Source organism: Tursiops truncatus, chromosome 1 (genome assembly GCF_011762595.2).
Source record: "Tursiops truncatus isolate mTurTru1 chromosome 1, mTurTru1.mat.Y, whole genome shotgun sequence".
NCBI lineage: Eukaryota > Metazoa > Chordata > Mammalia > Artiodactyla > Delphinidae > Tursiops > Tursiops truncatus.
This window is the reverse complement of record NC_047034.1, coordinates 3,063,371-3,084,122: the sequence shown is the minus strand read 5'-3', so window position 1 is coordinate 3,084,122 and position 20,752 is coordinate 3,063,371. Positions and strand designations below refer to the sequence as shown.

The window sequence follows — 20,752 nt, the reverse complement described above, 5'->3', positions numbered from 1 at the left end:
TGTAATTAGATAAAGCAAGAGAAAACTTGGATATGATTTGGAGAGTAATCATAATATAGGCCCAAGTTGATTGACTGGTAGGATTTCCTGTTAGAAGGATTTTACTCAATAGAGAAAGCTTTCACAAAAATAAGGTCTCATCATAGAGGACTGGGAACTGAGAGATGACAAAAATGGGGAGAAATGTACACAATGATCTATAATCCAATTCTCTTAGGAAGATGGTAAAAACATTTTTAAAACTAGGTTTTTTTTTTTTCAAGGTCTGAAACTTGTAGTCAGAAAGGGGAACTATTTCGTGTGAAGTTTCAGCATTATCTATAGCTCTAAGCTCTCCATGAAAGATCTGTTAGTGTCTATCAGCAGGATTAATTAATTTTATCCTAAAATTCTGCTACCTGAAGTTCAGAGCTAGTAAACTTCTTAGTCCACATAAGAATACAGATTTGGGGCAACCTATGGGTAAAAATTCTCCTGTAATACTGTCAGCAGGCTTTGTCTGACTCCAAATCCCAAGATTCTTCCCACTTCACCCAGATGGTGGATCCAAAAGTGGTCACTGCAGGGTCACCTGGAAGAGTTATAAGCATCTAATATCTTCCAGTTAGAATATGGACAGAGCTACAACACTACCACCATACCACTTGCTGCTTACCACTGTTAACTAGGAAATAAGGCTATGACAGAAAATAATACACTAAGATAAGATGATAGATTAAAATGAAAGAATTATCAAAATAAACTACAAAATAAAACACTATAAATCCCACTTCCTTTTCTTACTGGCCACATAAACTTGGACAAGTTATTGAAGCCTCTATATTTCCTCATCTGTATCATGAAAATAATAATATCCACTTCAAAAGAGTGTTGTGAGGATTGATGAGATCATCCATTTGAAGCCCTTAGACTAGTATCTTTTTTGTGTGTGTGTGTGGTACGCGGGCCTCTCACTGTTGTGGCCTCTCCCGTTGTGGAGCACAGGCTCTGGATGCGCAGGCTCAGCGGCCATGGCTCACGGGCCCAGCCGCTCTGCGGCATGTGGGATCTTCCCGCATCGGGCCACGAACCCGTGTCCCCTGCAACGGCAGGCGGACTCCCAACCACTGCTCCACCAGGGAAGCCCGTAGACTAGTATCTTGCAGATAGATAACCATCAGCAAATGTTAGCATGCATTGCCTCTGTTGTTTTAATATGTTTTCAAAAATACCACAAAGCAAGTGATGAGCAACTGAAATGTAATAAATAGGTAGACAGATAGATAAATAAGGTAATTAAAGCCATAGGAAAAAAATAAACACCAAGATAAAATCAAAGATGAAAGAAGCTAAGAAAAATTGAGACAAACTAAAAGATATAGATTTGAGCTAAAATTATGAAAAAACCCTTTAGGATGCGAAAATGTAAGACTAAAACAAGCTACCCACAGAGTGAAATAAGCAGAAGTACTATTCCAGTATTTTTAAACTCTTCTTCACAACTCTTTAAGCTGGGATATCGCCCACAGCTTAGTCCCTCTTTTAAATGATAGGAATGACTTAACCTTGTATGTTTGAAAATCCCTCAAAAAAAATGGCAGCTAACATTTATTAAGTTTATAATGTATGACAAGCAATGTTCTAAATTTACATTTATTACCTCACCTAGTTATCACCACCATACATATGAAGTATGTATTATTAATATCTCTCTTTTACAAACATGGAAACTGAGAAAGGTAAGGAACTTGCCGAAGGCTAGATTTCTAGTATAGGATAGAATCAGGATTTCAATAGTCAAGTTCAAGATAAAGGAAAAAGAGGCATGGAAATATGGGAGTGCTGAAGACTAGAACTTAAAAGGAAGGAGACAGTTATTTAAGGAGAAATTTTGAAATCTTTATGATTTGTCAGGTAAACACCCTTATCAGCACTCCAAGAAACCTACTGTAATGATCAATGCCAGTTTTCAAGGGCTTAGCATCAGATTTGTGGTTTGGGTGTGATGTGGACTGCAATGAATGGAAATGTCCAGATTGGTCTTTAAATTACAGCAGGATGACTCCACAAGGCTTATTACATGAGGTCACACAAAGATTAATGAAGGTTGTCAAAGCATAACCACATATTAAAACCAAGATGTTTGCACACATTCTCCACTTCTCCCTCTTTTTAAATTAATCTCCATTTTAAAATGAATAAAATTATGCAAGTTAACATGACATGTTCTGTGATTTCATCAATAATGTATAGGAAATCCTTTTGCTATACAGTAAGCTCTAAACAAAGGGAAAAAGAAGGTCAAGGAGAGGAGAAGTGACAGAACTGATTGCATTCCATTTTGAAATGAATCATGGGCAGAAGTTGCAAAGATAGGGGACAAAGAGTTTTGTCAAAGCATTTCTGTATATCTTCAGCCTTCCTGACACATTTTGTTTATAGCTAAGGGACAATAGTAACAACAAAAACCATCTCACATTTGGTAAACAAATGTAAAAAAAAATCTACAAATTAAAATATAAGATATTTCCTTCCAGGAACATGTTGTTCACCCATTAATTGAGCTCTGTATCATCGTAGAATCAGAATTTTTTTGGTAAATTGCATCCTTAGATGAGAACATATTCTCTAATTTGTCAAGAGTTAAATTTTGGAAAGAATTTTGCGTTGCTTTAATCAATATAGGGTCATGTAATTAATAAAATAATTTAGTAAAGAATGTAGTGTTTCCTCTCCTTAAACTTTTCTTTATAATTACTTCTTATTTCTGCCTTTTCAAGTCAGCATTTGAAAGACAAAATGAAAAGAAAGATAATAAGATCATTTGATTCTTGGACCTGTCATATAAATGAACCTTTTCCAAGTTTGTAAAATAATGTCTATTATTGTAATTAGGGCTTGGAAAGCTAATTCAGAGAATAACATCAAACTGAACCTTTCCCTGAACTGAACTGAACCCTAAAAGGGTTCATAGGAATTCACTTCTTCTTAGAACTTTGAAAAATGTGCTGTTTTTAATTACAATGGCTATCAGAAGTAGTTCATTGTCATCATTCTGTATTAACCAGGCATGTGTCAGAAAAGCGCAGTTCGATGCAGTATTTCAAGCTTCTTGCCTTTTGACCTCCATCATTTTCCTCATGCTTAGTGTCTATAAGTGATTAATTGATACACCAAGAAGATTGATGAATATAAATAACAACACTAAGATATGGAAGGTTAAGAACTTAAAACATTTTTTTAAATTTAGTAAAAAATGAGTTTATACAACCTAAAGGAGGCCAAGAATCCTGAAAAGAGTTGATATGCTTCCTAACCCCCTGGGATGGTCGCTGTGTTTTTGACCATGTGATTCCAGTGGCTTTTATTTGCAGTTTGGGATTTTACTCCTAGTGCCAAATTCTGAATTTTTTTATTCAAAATAGCCCCACTTCTGAAATTCCCCTTTTGATTTCAACTTCTTCCTGTCCACATCTTCCATATCCTCTCTTGTATAAAAATTGTTCTTTAATCTTTCATTATGTCCAGTTGTTTGACCTGTCTAGCTAGTTGATATGATGGCAATAATGACTTTTACTAAGAATTTTATATATATTTCCTCATTTAATATTCAAAGTTTTGTATTTTAATTTTCCCCATTTGGCCAGTGGAGAAACATTGCGGCAGAGAGGTTAAGTTTATCAGCAATGCTCTCTCTATGCATTAGGTCTGCCCATCTACAAAGCTCATGTTCTATGCCACCACAAAATATGCTCTCTGTCATTTTTACTTTCATCCCTATCCATCCCTGATGTCACAATCAGCTCACCAACACAATTTATAGTATCTTCAAGTTTTTCTCTTTTCTTTTCAAAGACCCACTATTGCACTACTCTCAAATCCTAGATCAACCCATTTGTTTTCTCTGCTTTTGCTCTCAGCTCCTGAGAAATGTTAGAGAAAATGAAGTTCCTGTGTTCAAAGGCTATGTTATAAAAATATTATTTCAAACTCCAGTTAGAGGCTTAAATATACACAGCAACATTTTCACTAATTTTAAGCTACTTCCCTTTCTCATGCTCCATGCCAGCTGTCCAAAATCTACAAGTTTCTCAAGACCTCCAATTCTGCACCAACTTATCTTACTCTTAGAAGAACTTGGGTTCTTAACTTAAAAAAAAATTTTTTTAGCTAGGAAGTCCATAAACTTTCTTTCTTCCTCTAAAACTTAAAATAGAGGCTATCAGGAATTCTTAACCCCTGCTTCAGGGACTTCTTCTTACTAAACAGTAAGCAGAAATTTCGGTTTATGTACAGTTTCTTTTTTTTTTTTTAAGAAAAAGCCAATAGTATTTATTAGATTCTCCAAAGGAATCTGTGACCCAAGAAAGGTTATGCAGATTTGACCTAAATCTTCATTCTTCCTAACCTTCTCTTTAATTTCAGAAGCACATGAACTTTTTTCTGAATTTAGAATTATTATATCTTCCTGGTAAATGGAAGTTTTGTATTATAATGAATGTCTGTTTTTAACATTAGTAATGCTTCTTAGGTTTGAAGTGTTTTTTTTTTAAAAGTTAATGTAGGTATACCAGCTTCCTTTTGATTAGTGTTTGCATGGGTAACTTTTACCATTCAACTATATTCAACTTACATTAAAGTTACATGTCCTGTGACATGAGTTTAGTTTTGAATTTTTTACAATCTCTCAGTCTTTGTCTTCAATTGAAGTATTAACTTAATTTCTAAAATATTGAGGCTTAAATCTGCCACTTACTTCTTATTTTTATCCTATCTGCTTTTATCTCCCTCCTGCTCTTGCCTTCTTTAGGAATATATATTTTATTATTCTAATTTTCTTCTCTACCATCATTTTACACACCTTTTTACAATTCTTTTTGGGTTGTCGTGGAGATTTTGTATAAAGTCTTTACTTATCGAAGTCTAATATGAATTAGTATATTTCCACTTCTCAGGCAATGCAAAAATCTTAGAATAATCATTTATGTGTCTCCCAACTTGCATACTATTGCTTCCCTGAAACTCCCCAGACATTATTTCTTATATTTACTTAGATTTAAACACCTCTTTACTTTTTCAGTGTTCTTTAGGTCTTTTTATATCTCTGAGCATTCATCTGGGATTGTTTTCTTCTGCCTAAATACATTTTTCAGTATTTCTGTATTGCACATCTACTGGAAGCAATTTTCTTTATTTTTTATTTTCTAAAAATGCCTTTATTTTACATTAATTTTTGAGATACATTTTTACATAGAATTCTGCATTAACAATTCAATGTTGACAGTTAATTCCTTTCAGCCCCTTGAAATTATCATTCCACTGTTCCCTGGTTTCTATAGATCCTGCTGAGAAGTCCAAAATCGCTATTTTGAGGACAATATGTCTTTTCTTCTCTGTCAGCTTTTAACTCTTTGTCTTTGGTTTTCAACAATTTATCATGAAGGTGTGGTTTCTCAAAAACTGATGAAAGACATCAAGCCATAAATTCAAGAAGTACCATGGCCTCTAAGTAGTATAAATACAAAGGACATCACTTCATTACTTAGGCAGCTTGTTAAGTTCTCAGCAGAAGTTTGTTCTGAACCATTGTTCCAATTACCATTGCCAGAAGTACTGTGAACTTCTTCCCACATTAACCCTGCCATCTGCACTTACTTTCTTCATTTACTTTATCTCCTACTCAGGCTTTAATCATACTCAAATCTCTCCCATAGGAAAAATATTTTAACGTCCTACCTCATCAAAGTCACCAAAGGCTTTCTTCATGATTGCCTAGCCAATGGCCTTGTTCCAGTCTACAATCATGTGGGCTTATCTACATGATCTGATGCTACTGACTCATGCCTGTTGTTAATCTCATTCATCCCTTGGCTTCTATGACTCTGCTTGCTCTTATTTCTCTTCTTTCCTCTCTAAATACCCTTTGTCAGCTCCTCTTCCTCTACTTACCTCTAAAATTTGTGTTTTTATGGTTCTTTCCTCAGTCACTTTCACTTCTCACTATTTTCTTCCCTATAAAAGGTTACATTGCACATGTAACTTTTCAATTCTTTCTTCTGTGTTGCAAGTCTCAAATGTCCACATAAGTCATTTAAACTTCAATTTTATCATTACCTACCTCATCTTAAAAAGTCCCCAAAATAATGTACTTTCCTTTCTTTCTTCCACCAAACTAGTGATGTAGAGCTAGGTAAGAAACCATACTTTTTCATATTTCTTTTCAACATTTAGCACAATATTTGGCACTGTGTATAAGCTGAACAAATATTTTCAAGTTAATTTGAATTAGCTGTCTTGCTACACAAGGGGGTAGTGTCACCTAGGGTGTACATGAGGATAAAAAAGGGTAGGGGAGTGTAGACAACCTGGTTCACATCCCAGCTTTACCACTTACTAGATCTGTGACTTTTCCTATATCTTCTTTCCTTAAGTATCCTCTTTGAGACATTAGACAATTCACAGTAACTATAGTACCTATTCATATAGGTTGTGACAATTGAATGACAATACACATAAAAGTGTAGTCCCTGACACAAAATAAGCAATTGTTAATTTTGTTGTCTTCGACTATTATCAAAAACAAATGCCTAGAGAACAGAGATTTATATTTTTTAAATATTTTATTTTATTAACTTTTTATTTTATATTGGAGTATAGTTGATTAACAATGTTGTGATAGTTTCAGTGATTCAGTTATACATATACATATACATGTATCTATTCTTTTTCAAATTCTTTTCCCATTTAGGTTGTTACATAATATTGAGCAGTTTCCTGTGTTGTATAGTAGGTCCTTGTTGCTTATCCATTTTAAATATAGTAGTGTGTACATGCAAAAATTTAAAGGACAGGTAAAAGGAGGTGGGGGGGGTGGGGATGAGAAAGAAGCCTGTACAAGAAACTTAAGAAAAGCTGCTGGAACTGTTGGTGGGAATGTAAATTGATACAGCCACTATGGAGAACAGTATGGAGGTTCCTTAAAAAACTAAAAATAGAACTAGCATGCAACCCAGCAATCCCACTACTGAGCATATACCCTGAGAAAACCATAATTCAAAAAGAGTCATGTACCAAAATGTTCATTGCAGCTCTATTTACAATAGCCAGGACATGGAAGCAACCTAAGTGTCCATCATTGGATGAATGGATAAAGAAGATGTGGCACATATATACAATGGAATATTACTCAGCCATAAAAAGAAACAAAATTGAGATATTTGTAGTGAGGTGGATGGACCTAGAGTCTGTCATACAGAGTGAAGTAAGTCAGAAAGAGAAAATACCGTATGCTAACACATATATATGGAATCTTAAAAAAAAAAATGGTCATGAAGAACCGAGGGGCAGGACGGGAATAAAGATGCAGACCTACTAGAGAATGGTCTTGAGGATATGGGGAGAGGGAAGGGTAAGCTGTGACAAAGTGAGAAAATGGCGTGGACATATATACACTACCAAACGTAAAATAGATAGCTAGTGGGAAGCAGCTGCATAGCACAAGGAGATCAGCTCAATGGTTTGTGACCACCTAGAGGGGTGGGATAGGGAGGGTGGGAGGGAGGGAGACGCAAGAAGGAGGAGATACGGGGATATATGTATATGTATAACTTATTCACTTTGTTATAAAGCAGAAACTAACACACCATTTAAAGCAATTATACTCCAATAAAGATGTTAAAAAAAAAAAAAAGAAAAGCTGCCGGAGAGGTAGGAAAATGTGCACACACACACACACAGGAGTAGATAGTTATGGGACCCAAGGGAAGGGTGTTTCCAGAAGGAAGTGAGTCAATAGTACTGAATGTACCCGCAACATCAAGAAAGATGAGCAATGGAAATTACTCCCTGAATTTAGGGAAAAGGGGGTTTTGTGGTCTGGGAAGCAGTAGTTATAACACCAATTCAGCAGACTGAGAAGTGAACAAAAGAAATGGAAGAAGTAGAGGTAGGTATAATAGATAATTCACTCAAAAAGTTTGACTCTGAAAGAAGAGAGTATGATAGCTGAAGGAGAATGGTGGGCAGACTGAGGGTTGTACTTTGTGTTTTGTTTTGTAAACGGGAGAGACTATTGATAGATTGAGTATCTTTTCTTAGGTGTTTTACAAATAACAACTCATTTTATTTGCACATATTTTAGGTAGATTGTGGTAAAAATAACCCAATACAAACTTGCAGGTTCAGGAAAATACAGGTGGAGTATTTCTGTGAAATAAATGGTTAACATAACTGCCTTGTAAGGTATAAGAAAACATTTGTCTCTCTCTTTTATAAATGTATATATAAATATACATGTCCTGATTTGAAATAGGTGAGATATATGAGATAGATATATATATATATATATATATATATATATATATATATATATATATATATATATATATCAGGATCAATCAGGACATGTCATTCAAAAAAGACTGAAGACAAATGCCTAGTAAAGCACTGTGTTACAAGAAATCAATAGGGACTTCAGTAGTGTATCTTCTGTATCATGGGGTTTCTAATCTAGAAGAAGAATATAGGAAATGCAGGGACATAGGGAATATACATTAATAAGTTTAATACAAGGTAATGAGTAAGAAGTGCATAGTAAATGCTATTGAGTTTAGAGAGGGAGAGCTGGGGTGGTCAGAGAAACTTTCCTGGGAGAAGTGACCTTTGCCTTTGGACTGGATGAAAACTAGGATTTGGAAGTACAGGTCGTGGACTTATTTTATTCCAGGTAAAGGAGAAACGTTTCATAGAACACAAGAGATGAAAAAGCTATAAAAAGAGGACATTGAAGAATTCCAAGAACATATATTTTCATATTTTACATTATTTCCACAAAAGGGTATTTTGAGTGGGAGTCAATTGAACATTAAAAAGAAAGAATGAAATAACAACAAGCAAGATGATGGCCAACATGTGGACAGTGCAAATTACTGTCACACTTTTTGAACTGTCCTCTCCCACAGCTTGGAGAGCAGTAGACACCAGGAGCAACAACACCATAGGACCATGGGCCCTTAAAATTGAGAAAAGTTCCATCAGAGACTTCAAAAATCATGGCAATAGAAACTCATTATTATTGATAGTAATAATAAATATTACTATCAATAATATTAATTTTAATATTAGAGTTGATAGCATTAGTTTAATACTATTAATGACAGCAGTAAGCATCATAACATTAATATTAATGATGGTTAACAAACCAAAGCATTGCCTGGCAACAGCCATAGCCTGTCTTCTGAGGATGGACCACTAGAGCGTGTGCAGGGGGCACATAATGTCAGAGGTGAGGGCAGCTGGCTAGACTGATATGTTTTACAATATAGGCACAAGTGTAGACCAGTAAGCATCTTAAAGACATTTCAAGACCTTTACGTAAAGGCTCTCATTGGAAGCCGTTCCCAACCCAGGCTGTATAAACCAATTTAGGTGATGAAGGTAACAGGGGCAGCAAGCACAAGGGATTTATTCATAAGAATATTTATAGTAAAAATTCTCTCTCTGTCTGCCCGTCCCTCTTTCTATGTGTGTAGAATTATAGAAAGGAGTAGTGCTCCTTACAATACTGAATTCAGAACTCATCTAATTTTTTTAGCCATGTATGCAGAATTATATGAAATTCTATGTGTGCAGAATTATAGAAAGGACTAGTGCTCTTTACAGTACTGAATTCAGAGCTCATCTAATTTTTTAGCCATATATGGAGTGGCTGATATATTCAAAAGATTAAGGGCAATGTCTAAATTGCTTTTCTTTAATCAATTCACAAATGTTTGTTGGGACATTTAGAAAAATTGGAACCTGTAGGTTTGCTCGGTTTTGCAGGGCTCTGAGCTTGGGAACAGAGCCTGATGCCGTGTTCAGGTTTCATGAGAAGCGCGACTCAGGGTGTCTTGAAGGTTGATCCATCATAAAGCTTCCTCCCATCTCCCTCTTGCAAGGCTGACTGGAGAAAAGCTTAAATAAGAAGGCAACTGGAAGATGGGGGTGGCAGAGGGTAGAGGTGGGGAGGGGGAGGGTGTACAGCTGTGGGTCATTAGCAATAATCACAGCCCGCCAGCAGGAAAGGAAGCCGAGTGTATCCCTTCTTTTTCCCTTTCCCTGTAAGAAGCCATCTGGCCAAGGCAGTTTAGAATAAATGCTAGTAAGGGAATTTTATTCTGTTTGACTTTATTTAAAGTCCTAATGTAGACCACGCCTCGGCTTTGGCTTCGGCTTTGAAATGTGGGACTGAAATAAAAGCACACCTCTGGGTTTGCAGCACCACGACGTTGTCCTAAATGAAAGTTCACAGCAGGATGGGGAGCTTCTTGCCCTCACTGGGTGACGGACAGGAGAGTGAGTCACTGCAGTGGACCCAGCCCAGTGCCAAGCTGCATTCTGTTTGGGGTTGACTGACCAGCCCTATCTTTGCTGTCTGGTAGAAATGTTAATATGCTTATAATTGCCTCTTTACTTAAAAATCCAGCCCTAATATTTATTTAGAAATAAAAGACACTGAAGGAAATATTTTCAAGGAAAAAAAAGGTGGGGGGGGAGAAAGAACCAACTCCCAAATTTCTTTGGAGTATAAAATCTACTGATGGCTTCACATTTTTTGTCTCAAAAGTTGTCTTTATCTCACTCATCAAGGTCATTCTATGTGAAACTTCAAAGTAACCAAGCAATTGTAATTATTCACTTAATGCATGGAGCAGGACTCTACTACTTGAAATTTATCTACCATCTTTGGCATTTTTATTACACTTTGAGGAGTATATAGAAATATGTGCAGTTGGGACTTCCCTGGTGACACAGTGGTTAAGAATCCACCTGCCAACGCAGGGGACACAGGTTGGATCCCTGGCCCGGGAAGATCCCACATGCTGCGGAGCAACTCGTGCACCACAACTACTGAGCCTGCTCTCTATAGCCCACGAGCCACAACTGCTGAGCCCACACACCGCAACTACTGAAACCTGCACACCTAGAGCCCGTGCTCCCCAACAAGAGAAGCCACTGCAATGAGAAGCCCACGCACCGCAATGAAGATGAGCCCCCACTCACCGCAACTAGAGAAAGCCCGCACGCAGCAACAAAGACCCAATGTAGCTAATTAATTAATTAATTTTAAAAAAAGAAATATGTGCAGTTAAAACAATCCGTTTGAAGACACTGATTTCAATTGGCTATTTTCATTTCTTCTTACAGAGAAGTGATTTGTTCCTCTATGAAAGTCACACAAAATAATACTTTATAATGAAATCACAGAGAAGCTTTTGTGGCCTCTTATTAGGAATTGAGTTGCTTTCTTATTAGATTTTACAACACAATTTTTATTGTGAGTTTGACATTGAGAACCAAATGATGTGGTGAAGATTATTTAAATACTATAAGGATACATACGAATACTCAAAGTTAATCCTTCAACTTCTCATGAGTTACATATTGACTCAAAATCGTTGGCCATAAAGCAGCATCTATGAACCAATGGGTGAAAAACAGTATGCTGTATTGTGGCATGGTAGATGCCCACAAATAGTCAAACATGCAAAGCCCAGCTGGCAAATGTTGTATAAAATTAGCGAAGAACTTAGGCATTCTCACCCAAAAGGAGTAATTTTAGTTCCCAAAAGAATTCCATCTGTCTTTTGGTTGAGCACATAATATATGGTTGAGATTAGAGCAGTAGTATTGAAGATGAGAAAGGATTGTGACATTCAGGGAAAAAGATGGTTTTTATACATTTTTACTCAGGAAAAAGTTTCCTTGTGGCATCTTCTGCTTTATGTAATTTTATAGCACGTTTGTTGTGTAATTTAGAATTTAAAATAGTATAAGTTTTGTAGAAAGACAGTATATATTTGGTAGAAAGAAATCAAGCAAATACAATTTTAGGTTTGATTTTTTTAAGACATTACTTAAAAGAGAAGAATAGATTTTGTTGTTGTTGTTGTTTTGGTTTTAGCACTAAAGAACACATGAACTTTTATTTTCCCTGCTCTTATTTGATGTCTTTACAAAGTTATATATTTAGCCCTGTTTAAACCGATCAATCAAGACATGAGGCTAGAAAGCTGCTGATGGTGCCTTGACGTTCAAAACCTTTTTGTGTGAGGGTTGACTTAGTGAATTATGTCAGTTAGATTTTTCTCTTCAAGATCTAACTGGAGCTCGGTTTACAAAACTCAAAATGAATCCAACAAAAATAAGCTGAAAAAAGACTAGCTGTCCTCATTTGTCCTGCTGTCCTCTTTTCAAGTTATTTTTTTCCTTCAGTGGTAAAGTTTTTACTTTGAGGTTTCTAAAATGCCATAGCTGGCTGTATTTACATTTTGAATACCTAGTCATGTGGAAGCTTTAATTCTCTACTGATACAGCTTTGAGTGACGTGTTCCTTTGAGAACAGTCCAAAGAGAATGTTCTGGATTCACAAACAGCTGATGCCACCCCTTATGTCTAAAATGGAAAAAAAAAAAAAAGAATAAAGTCTTCACAGTAACAGAATGGTTCTATTGCTCCTAGAATAATTTGTACAACTAAAAATGATAGGCTTATTTTAAAGGCAATGTTGTTAGAATCATTTACTCAGTTCCTGTTGTGGTGGATGCCCTACCAGAGGGATAGGGCATCCTGACAGAAATAAATGCTCATTGTCCAGAGATGCCATGGCAACATGACAGAATAAAAAGAAAGAACTTCACCTTGGAATCACCTAGGGAAGCTTTTTCTGGGAGGAAAGGCCACTGGTGACCATTGAAGGGGGTAAACACTGGACTAGAAGCTCTGCCAGGAAAAGAAACACCACCTGAGTATCTGGGGGTTACCAGTGAGTTTAAAGGGATGGCCTGTCTGAGTCTATGAGGTGTCTGGTACCAGATTCAACTGTGTCACCAGCCCTTGCGGCAGTTTCCAACCTGAGCAAAAGCTATACCCAAACAGAAATAGCTGATGCTACAGCTGAAAATTTTCTTGCTTCACTTGTATTGAACTTGGTCCTGGGCATTCTTTTTCTTCCTCCATAAAAACGGCTGTGAAGGAGCTCTCACCTCCACTTTGAATTCCAGGACCTGATCTTGACGGACAGCCTACCCTGCAGGGCCCTTCACTCCTGCTAACCAAGACTCATACCCCAACCACCATTTCTGTGACTTCTTTCAGGGAGATACAGAATCCTAGCTTCTGTGTTTCAGCCATGTACTACTTAAAAATCTTCTCTTGGATGTTTTAAAAAACACCCCCAAAATGTCCAAAATCAGAGCTTTTGATTTTCCCTGAGCTTCTCCTGATCCTAATCTTTCCCATCTCAATAGAAGGCACCAGCAGCCCTTTACTGTCATCTCAACGACTCATCCTTGACTTTTATCTTCCTCTGATGCCTTACATCCAATCCATTGCCAATTCCTATTGGCTTGACTCCCAGAATGTATCTTGAGTTCACCATCTCCTCTTTAGTGAAACCCATCGTCTTAGATGCATGCAATAGCCTCCCCACTGGGCTCTCTGCTCCCTGCCTTGTACCTCTACAACAGGGGTCCCCAACCTCCAGGCCATGGACCAGTACCAGTCCACAGCCTGTTAGGAACTGAGCCGCACAGCAGGAGGTGAGTGGCGGGCTAGAGTGCGAAGCTTCATCTGTATTTACAGCCGCTCCCCATTGCTCGAATTTCTGCCTGAGCTCCGCCTCCTGTCAGCATTATGGTGAGTTGTATAATTATTTCATTATATATTACAATGTAATAATAATAGAAATAAAGTGCACAATAAATGTAATGCACTTGAATCATTCCAAAACCATCCCCCGCCCCCTGGTCTGTGGAAAAATTGTCTTCCACAAAACCAGTCCCTGGTGCCAAAAAGGTTGAGCACTGCTGCTCTACAACACATTCATCAGGCAGCATTCGGGGTGATGTCTTTCCTCTACTCAGAATAAATCCAGCCCCCTGAGCACAGCCTACAATGCCCTCCATGAAACTAACTCAGCTCTTCAGCTTCCTTCTGTTCTATTCTCCCTCTCATTCATTTGTTAGAGCCCCCTTGTCTTTCCATTCTGACGTTTTGCTTCCTTAGATCCTAAGCATTTCCAGGAATTGAAACCAATCAGAACTCGAGACGAAACAAACTCTGTACAGCCATCACACTTTTGTCTTTTTCTGTCCAACTCTGAGCACACAGTTCTCGAGCATTTCTCTCTCCAGTGTCACTTTTGCTCACATCATCATCATATTTAATGTCCATTTCTTTCAATTTGCATCCTTCTTAGGCCTTACTGAAGCAATGGATGTTCTTGTATACCTCTGTCCTTCAGAAACTCCTTTTATGAGGTTAGGGGGAACTTGATGGCTTTGAATATCAGAGGAAACTTACCATGTTGAGAATTTTTCTGCCAGAGCTGCTGGGTTTTATGTCTAGTTCTATCACTTATTAAATGTATGACCTTGAGAAAGGTACTTAAACACTCTGACTCAACATTCTCACTTATATAAAATGAAACAACTACTTGGTGGTGTAACACACATAAGGTGTTCAGCACAGTTCCTGGTACAGAGTGAGCATAAATCAATATAAACTGTAATTTTTATATGCTTCAATAGGCAACTTTAGGGGAAAAACAGTACCATTGTGTATAATCTCAAGAAATCCTGAAATAATTATTATTTGATATGGGAGGAATACAAACTAAACCCTTTCAGGGCAGTCAAAACCCATTTATTCAGCCATTGTGCTTTATTGTCTCTGCACTTGAACTCTGGGTTGAGAACAATTTGCTCTCAAAATAATGACAAACTAGTGAATGCCAAAAAGCCAAATTTTCCCCAGGCTGTAATTGTGATAAATTTAAAATGTGTTCTAAGAGAGTGATACATTGACCTAAATTCATTGAAGTCGTTCTAATTATGCTGTTGTTTATTACTCTGACAAGTGTTTTAACCACAGGATTGATATTAGAAACAAGCAGAGGCTTTATTAACTGGCCATAAATGTTTTAAAGTATGTGAGCTGTGTTCTGAACAAAACGTGCAGCTCTTGTAATAGCAGGATCATGTTTTAAAAGTTCCAAGAAATACATAGATAGACAATCATTTTTATTTAAAAGGTATAACAGGATAAAAAGGCTTAGAAAGATAAAAATATTTTTTTTTTTTCATAATGAGAAAACTGCTCAGAGGCTGAGATAATCTATGAGCTTATAGGCTTCCAGCAACCCTGAGAGAACGATGAGAGGCCTCCAGGATGTGGTAGATCCAGTGCAGGAAATTGTGGGCGGGATTCACCAAGAGCCAGCAAGAAGGTGTTAGCACTCAAAACCTAAATGTCCATCGATGGATGGATGGATAAAGAAGGTGTGGCACATATAGACAATGGAAGATTCCTCAGCCATAAAAAAGAATGAAATCATGCCATTTGCAGCAACATGGATGGACCTAGAGATTCTCATACTGAGTGAAGTCAGTCAGAGAAAGACAAATATCATATGATACCGCTTATATGTGGAATCTAAAAAAATGGTACAAATGAACTTATTTACAAAACAGAAATAGAATCACAGGTGTAGAAAACAAACTTATGGTTACCATAGCAAAAAGGGCGGAGGGAGGGGTAAATTGGGAGAATGGAATTGACATATACACACTATTATATATAAATAGATAACTAATTAGGACCTACTGTATAGCACAGGGAACTCCACTCAGTACTCTATAATGACCTATGTGGGAAAAGCATCTAAAAAAAAAGAGTGGAGATATATATATATATATCTGATTCACTTTGCTGTACACCTGAAGCTAACACAACATTGTAAATCAACTATATTCCAATAAAAATTAAAAAAAAATTTAAACGAAATTATAACAAAAAAACAAAATTAAAAATACCCACTTTGTTGATGGCTTCTTTTGAGCATTGACCACTTGCAGCACTACCAGGGTTTCTCTCAGGGATTTGACCCCAACATTTTCAAAACAAAAAAATAAAGAAAGAAAAAGTATATACTGATTGAATATATTCCCTGGAGGCTCTTAAAAGCAAGGAGGGAGAGGGCGTTGAGACTGCTGTGCTGTCCTCCCAGGTGTGGGGAGTGTGGACTGAGCCTCAACCAAGACTGAGAGGAAGCAGCATTTGGAGAGGACCTCACCACACACCACCCACCCTCCCAGGGTGCGAAGCTGACAGTTCCTGGTATTGCCCATGAGTGTGTCCAAGCTCTTATCTTTGAATCTAGACCTGAGGCTTTACTCACATTTCATTAAATGGGCTAAAAACAAACAAACAAACCAACCCTACCTAATTTGGAATGGTAACCATAGCTCTCATAGCATTCTTCTATTTTTCCCTTTGTAATTTCTTTCCTCCCAAGAGGTCTTGTTTCCAGCTACAAATAACCTTCCATAAGTGGTAGAGAAGTATTTCTCAAAGTGGGATCAGTAACATCGGAGTCACCATGGTAACTGGCTAAACATGCAGATTCCTGGGCCCTGGCCCAGTTCAGTCACCTCTACAATTTGAGAGCTACCAGCTTTAAAAAAAAAAAAATCTTAAAAACTTGAAGTCTCAGGACAGCAGGGTCTGTGTCTTGTTCATTTTTAAACCCTAAAATGCCAAGCAGAGTTGTTGGCATGTAAGAGGCAAACAATAAATGGTTGTGAAATAAAATGAATGAACAGTAGTTGAATTTCAGACACCGGGACCAATCAGGTGGGTCTCCTTGTGGCCCACAATTACTGTCTGACTCAACCTTCCCACCAAACAGGACATGGATGTCTGCAAGGGGGGCAGCTCCTTTACAATAATACTCCAGGGTCCCAGTTAAGTGACATGATGAGGCTGTTCTGATTTGCAACGTGAATGTCGAGGTAACTTCCCCAAGGACAGTCCTACAGATAGCAAGAGGAATACGCTTGCAGGGGAAGCATATTCATTTTCAAACTTGCACAGTTGATTGGGGAGTTCTTATTTGCTCTCAGAGGAATTAACCAAGTACTTAGTTGTACATTTCCGTCAACTGCTGCTTCCCGTGGGAGGATTTCTGTAGTCTACTTTTTATAATTTTCATCTAAGGAATTTTGTCAGTTACTTTTGGCTCTCAGACACATCCAGGGTAATCTTACCTAATAGGAAAGTGTTTTGATCTGGGAATGATTTGCTAATAGAAATGTTTGCACAAACCCAATGGCTGATCTTACATTTGTGCAGCACTTTATGGGTTTTTCAAGAATGTTCATAAAAAAGATAGGAGAGTTTCCATTTCAAGGTAGAACCCCTGAAGTGTAGCTGGTGCAGTTGGGGTACCTTTTATCTTTCTCCTCCATCACGCATTCTAATTTCCCTTTCTCCTCAGCTGTCCCCTCCATTGGTCTCAGTGGTTTAGCTGGTGGAGTGACCCAAATCCCCATTGCTCATGTCACTAGGACAAGATCGACGTTACTACATATAGAATGTGTTGTCTCCTGTACCAAAAGCACCCTTTTGTGCTTCCTTTCTTGTGTTATGGAATACAAGTTTTAACAATTTACCTTTTACTTTGGAGGGATGTCCCAGCACACACCAACCACTGAAGCCCTAAAAATGTCCTGGAATCGCAAGCCCCAGGTGGCACAGCAGACTCCTACCAACTTCTTGACCCACTTACCAGAATCTTTAATAATGGTGATCTTTGATAATGGTCAGGAAAGCGATGCCCGTGAGCATAAATAATGACAATCTTTGGTAATCATTTTCTTGTTCCACAAGATCTCCCATGTTCTCTTCAAGGATAATTTCAGCAATTTTTCTCTTTTCCTCTTTATTATTATTGCCATTAACATATATCAGTATAACATAGATACATGCCCTTATCTTGATTACAATGAAACCTTTGACACAACTTGCTTTGCCAGCTACTGAGCCGTTTCTTTTTCCTTTTACAAAAAAATGCACAGAAGATTTGCTACACTTTCTTACAGTTCTCTCTTAAACACATTATAACAGATTTTCACCATCACCAATATACCAAAATTTCTCTTTTCAAGGTGACCAATCTCCAAACTAGATCCGATGATCAGACTTTAATCCTCATCTTAATTAACCTAATAGAAGCATCTGACAAACACACATACTTCTCCATACTTCTCAGTGGCTCTGAAATGAAAGAATGTAGTAGGTTGATATAGGATATGTTTAAAATTCCAACTTCTTTTAAAAGATGGCTTATTTTATCTGATATGACCCCTGATGCTCAAAATTATTTATGCTTATCTGTGAATAATAGTTCTAGTTAACTAAGATATTACTACTTCCTCAAAAACAGCAGAGTAAACTGATCTTAACAAAGTCCATCCAGGAACTGTCTTTGGAATTGAGTCTATGTAGCTGTGTTGGTTATTCTCTGTCTCCATGATCAGTTTTTCCCTATTTCTGCTCTTCTCTGTGGCACAGGAAGCTCACCACTCTGGGCTCTGTCAGCTGGTCTCCTTACAAACTGGTTTCCAGCTGGGTTCAGACACTGAGGGGTACTGGCAGGGACCTGAAGGGCAGGAAGAAGAAGCCAGGATATCTCTTCTTTGATCCCACTCTGTTTGCCTCAGTGGCTCAGAGAGCAGGTGCTTTCCTCCATAACTTCAGCTCCTATAGAGACGCCTCCTAAATACTTCACTCTCACTGAGTCCCTGTGAAGATAATTTCTCTTCTTGCTATTTTAGCCCTACATTATCATTACTCAAAAGTAGAGCAATAACTTCCCATTGTTGCTGGTCTACAAGTGTCTCAATATTCATTATTTTCTCTCTTACTTCTCCTCATACTTCTGTAAATCCAACTATTAAAATTGCCTTTGCTGAGCCACGTGAGATGAATTTTTAAATGCCAGGACTGTGGCTTATGTGTGGCTACTGCTCTCAGTCATAAAAGATCCACTAAGGTATAAACGACAAGTTACCATCTAGGCTGATCTAAGCCTATGTCTACTGAAACGATTTTCCACCAGTGAAGCACATGTAAGTAATGTTCTCCAGTTCTGAGTCAATTTGATCATTTTGGATCATCTCCAGTTCTGAGTCAATTTGATCATTTCGGAGCTCTAAGATAGATTCTCTGGGTTATGTCCTCTAAACATAAACTCTAAAAGGTGTTTTGTTTGTTTTGTTTTGTGGTGTGAAACAAATTGACTAACATATTAGGTCTTGACTTTCTCATGTGTAAAGTAAGGAAGTTGAACTGCCAGAGGATCTCTAAGGTGTCTTTCAAGTTTAAACATTCTTTGATGACATTCGTTGTAGAAGCATTGACAATATAAACTATCAACAGTCACTAATAACATTTTTGTTGAATTCCAACAGATGGAACAATCACAGCAGACACAAATTGTGTTTAATGGCAACTAGATGGGACATATGCATATATATGAAGAGCAGATTCCTCTCCACAGATGAACTGCCTTTTCTTGGCTTTTTAAATATGCTTTACCTAGTATGTAATAGTATTCTTGATTAATATCAAGAATTAATCCTTTTACAGATTCTTTTCAGGAATGGTTTTCACCTTAATGATTGAGGTAGATGTAGTCCTAAAAATGTATTTATAACTTATTTTGTATATCAAGTCATACTTGATCACGATGATTATAATCAATCTGCAAATAAATTTTATAAATATTTTTTAATGTCTCTAAGAAACAGGAACAAGCAGATTGAGCCCTAAACTTCCTCCAGCTTACTGTGTTGAGAGATTCTAAGCTGCGGTACAGGGAGAGGGAACCCAGATGGGTCCATCCCTGAGTTGAGGAGACAGAGTTGAAAGTAAAAGAGACAAAGGAAACTGTGTTTGCAGAGCAGAATGGAGGGAAAAGAGTCACACAGAAATAGAATTCTGGATATTTGCAGAGCACTTTCCACTTTTACTTTTCAGCTGATCACTGATATGATCACATGCATATGAGGAAACAACCTGAAGCCAGGTAAAGAATCAGCTGAAAGTCGTCCTCAGGGCTCACACAGGACCTATAATAGTTGGTATTCCCACCAGCCAGAGTGGGATAAACTTTGGAATGCATAGGGTATCAGGTAGAGTACTAAGAGGGTATTACCTCAGTTATGAAACAAAAATCATCCCAAGACTACAGGCTGCTGTTGTCTTGCCCCTCCCCCACCGAAAAAAAAGAAAAAAACACTTAAAAGCAAGTCTAAAATAAATCAAACTCTGTCTAAGTAACTTAACCATGCCCTGGAAAAATAAAAACAAAATAATAAATAGAGCAAGAGTAAAATGTGGGGCAACTTCAAGCAGCCTCATATGCATGTAATTGGGAGGCTTGAAGAAGAGATAGAGATGGGTACATAAAAAAAAATATTTGAAGAAATAATGGTTAATTTTTTCCTCCAAATTTGATGAAAATTCTAAACCCACAAATCAAAGAAGCTCAATGAAGCTCGAGTAAAAGTAAATTTAAGAAGATTGAAAGCATATTAAGCATCTTTTCTGGCCACAACATTATAATATTAGAAATCAACTACAAGAAAAAAAAAACTGCAGAGAACACAAATGTGGATGCTAAATAATATACTACTAAACAACAAGTGCAACACAGAAGAAGTCAAAGAGGAAATCAAAAATACCTAGAGACAAATGAAAAAAGAAACGCAACAATCCAAAATCTATGGGATGAAGCCCAAACAGTTTAAAGAGATAATTTTTTAGCAATACAAGACTACCTCAGGAAACAAGAAAAATCTCAAGTAAACAAGCTAACCTTAACCTAAAAGAAATACAGAAGAAACACCAAAATCCAAAGTTAGTGGAAGGAAAGAAACCATAAAGATCA

General features: G+C 37.3%; 1 long non-coding RNA gene across 1 annotated transcript in view; it reads left to right on the top strand.

Annotated features, from left to right (window-relative positions):
* Positions 1-7,785: 7,785 nt before the first annotated feature.
* LOC117309746 (uncharacterized) overlaps positions 7,786-20,752 on the top strand; it is a 181,405-nt gene continuing 168,438 nt past the window's right edge. Inside the window, exon 1 of the long non-coding RNA XR_004524059.2 lies at positions 7,786-7,924. This is a non-coding gene — a long non-coding RNA (uncharacterized lncRNA). The remainder of the gene's footprint in view (positions 7,925-20,752) is intronic.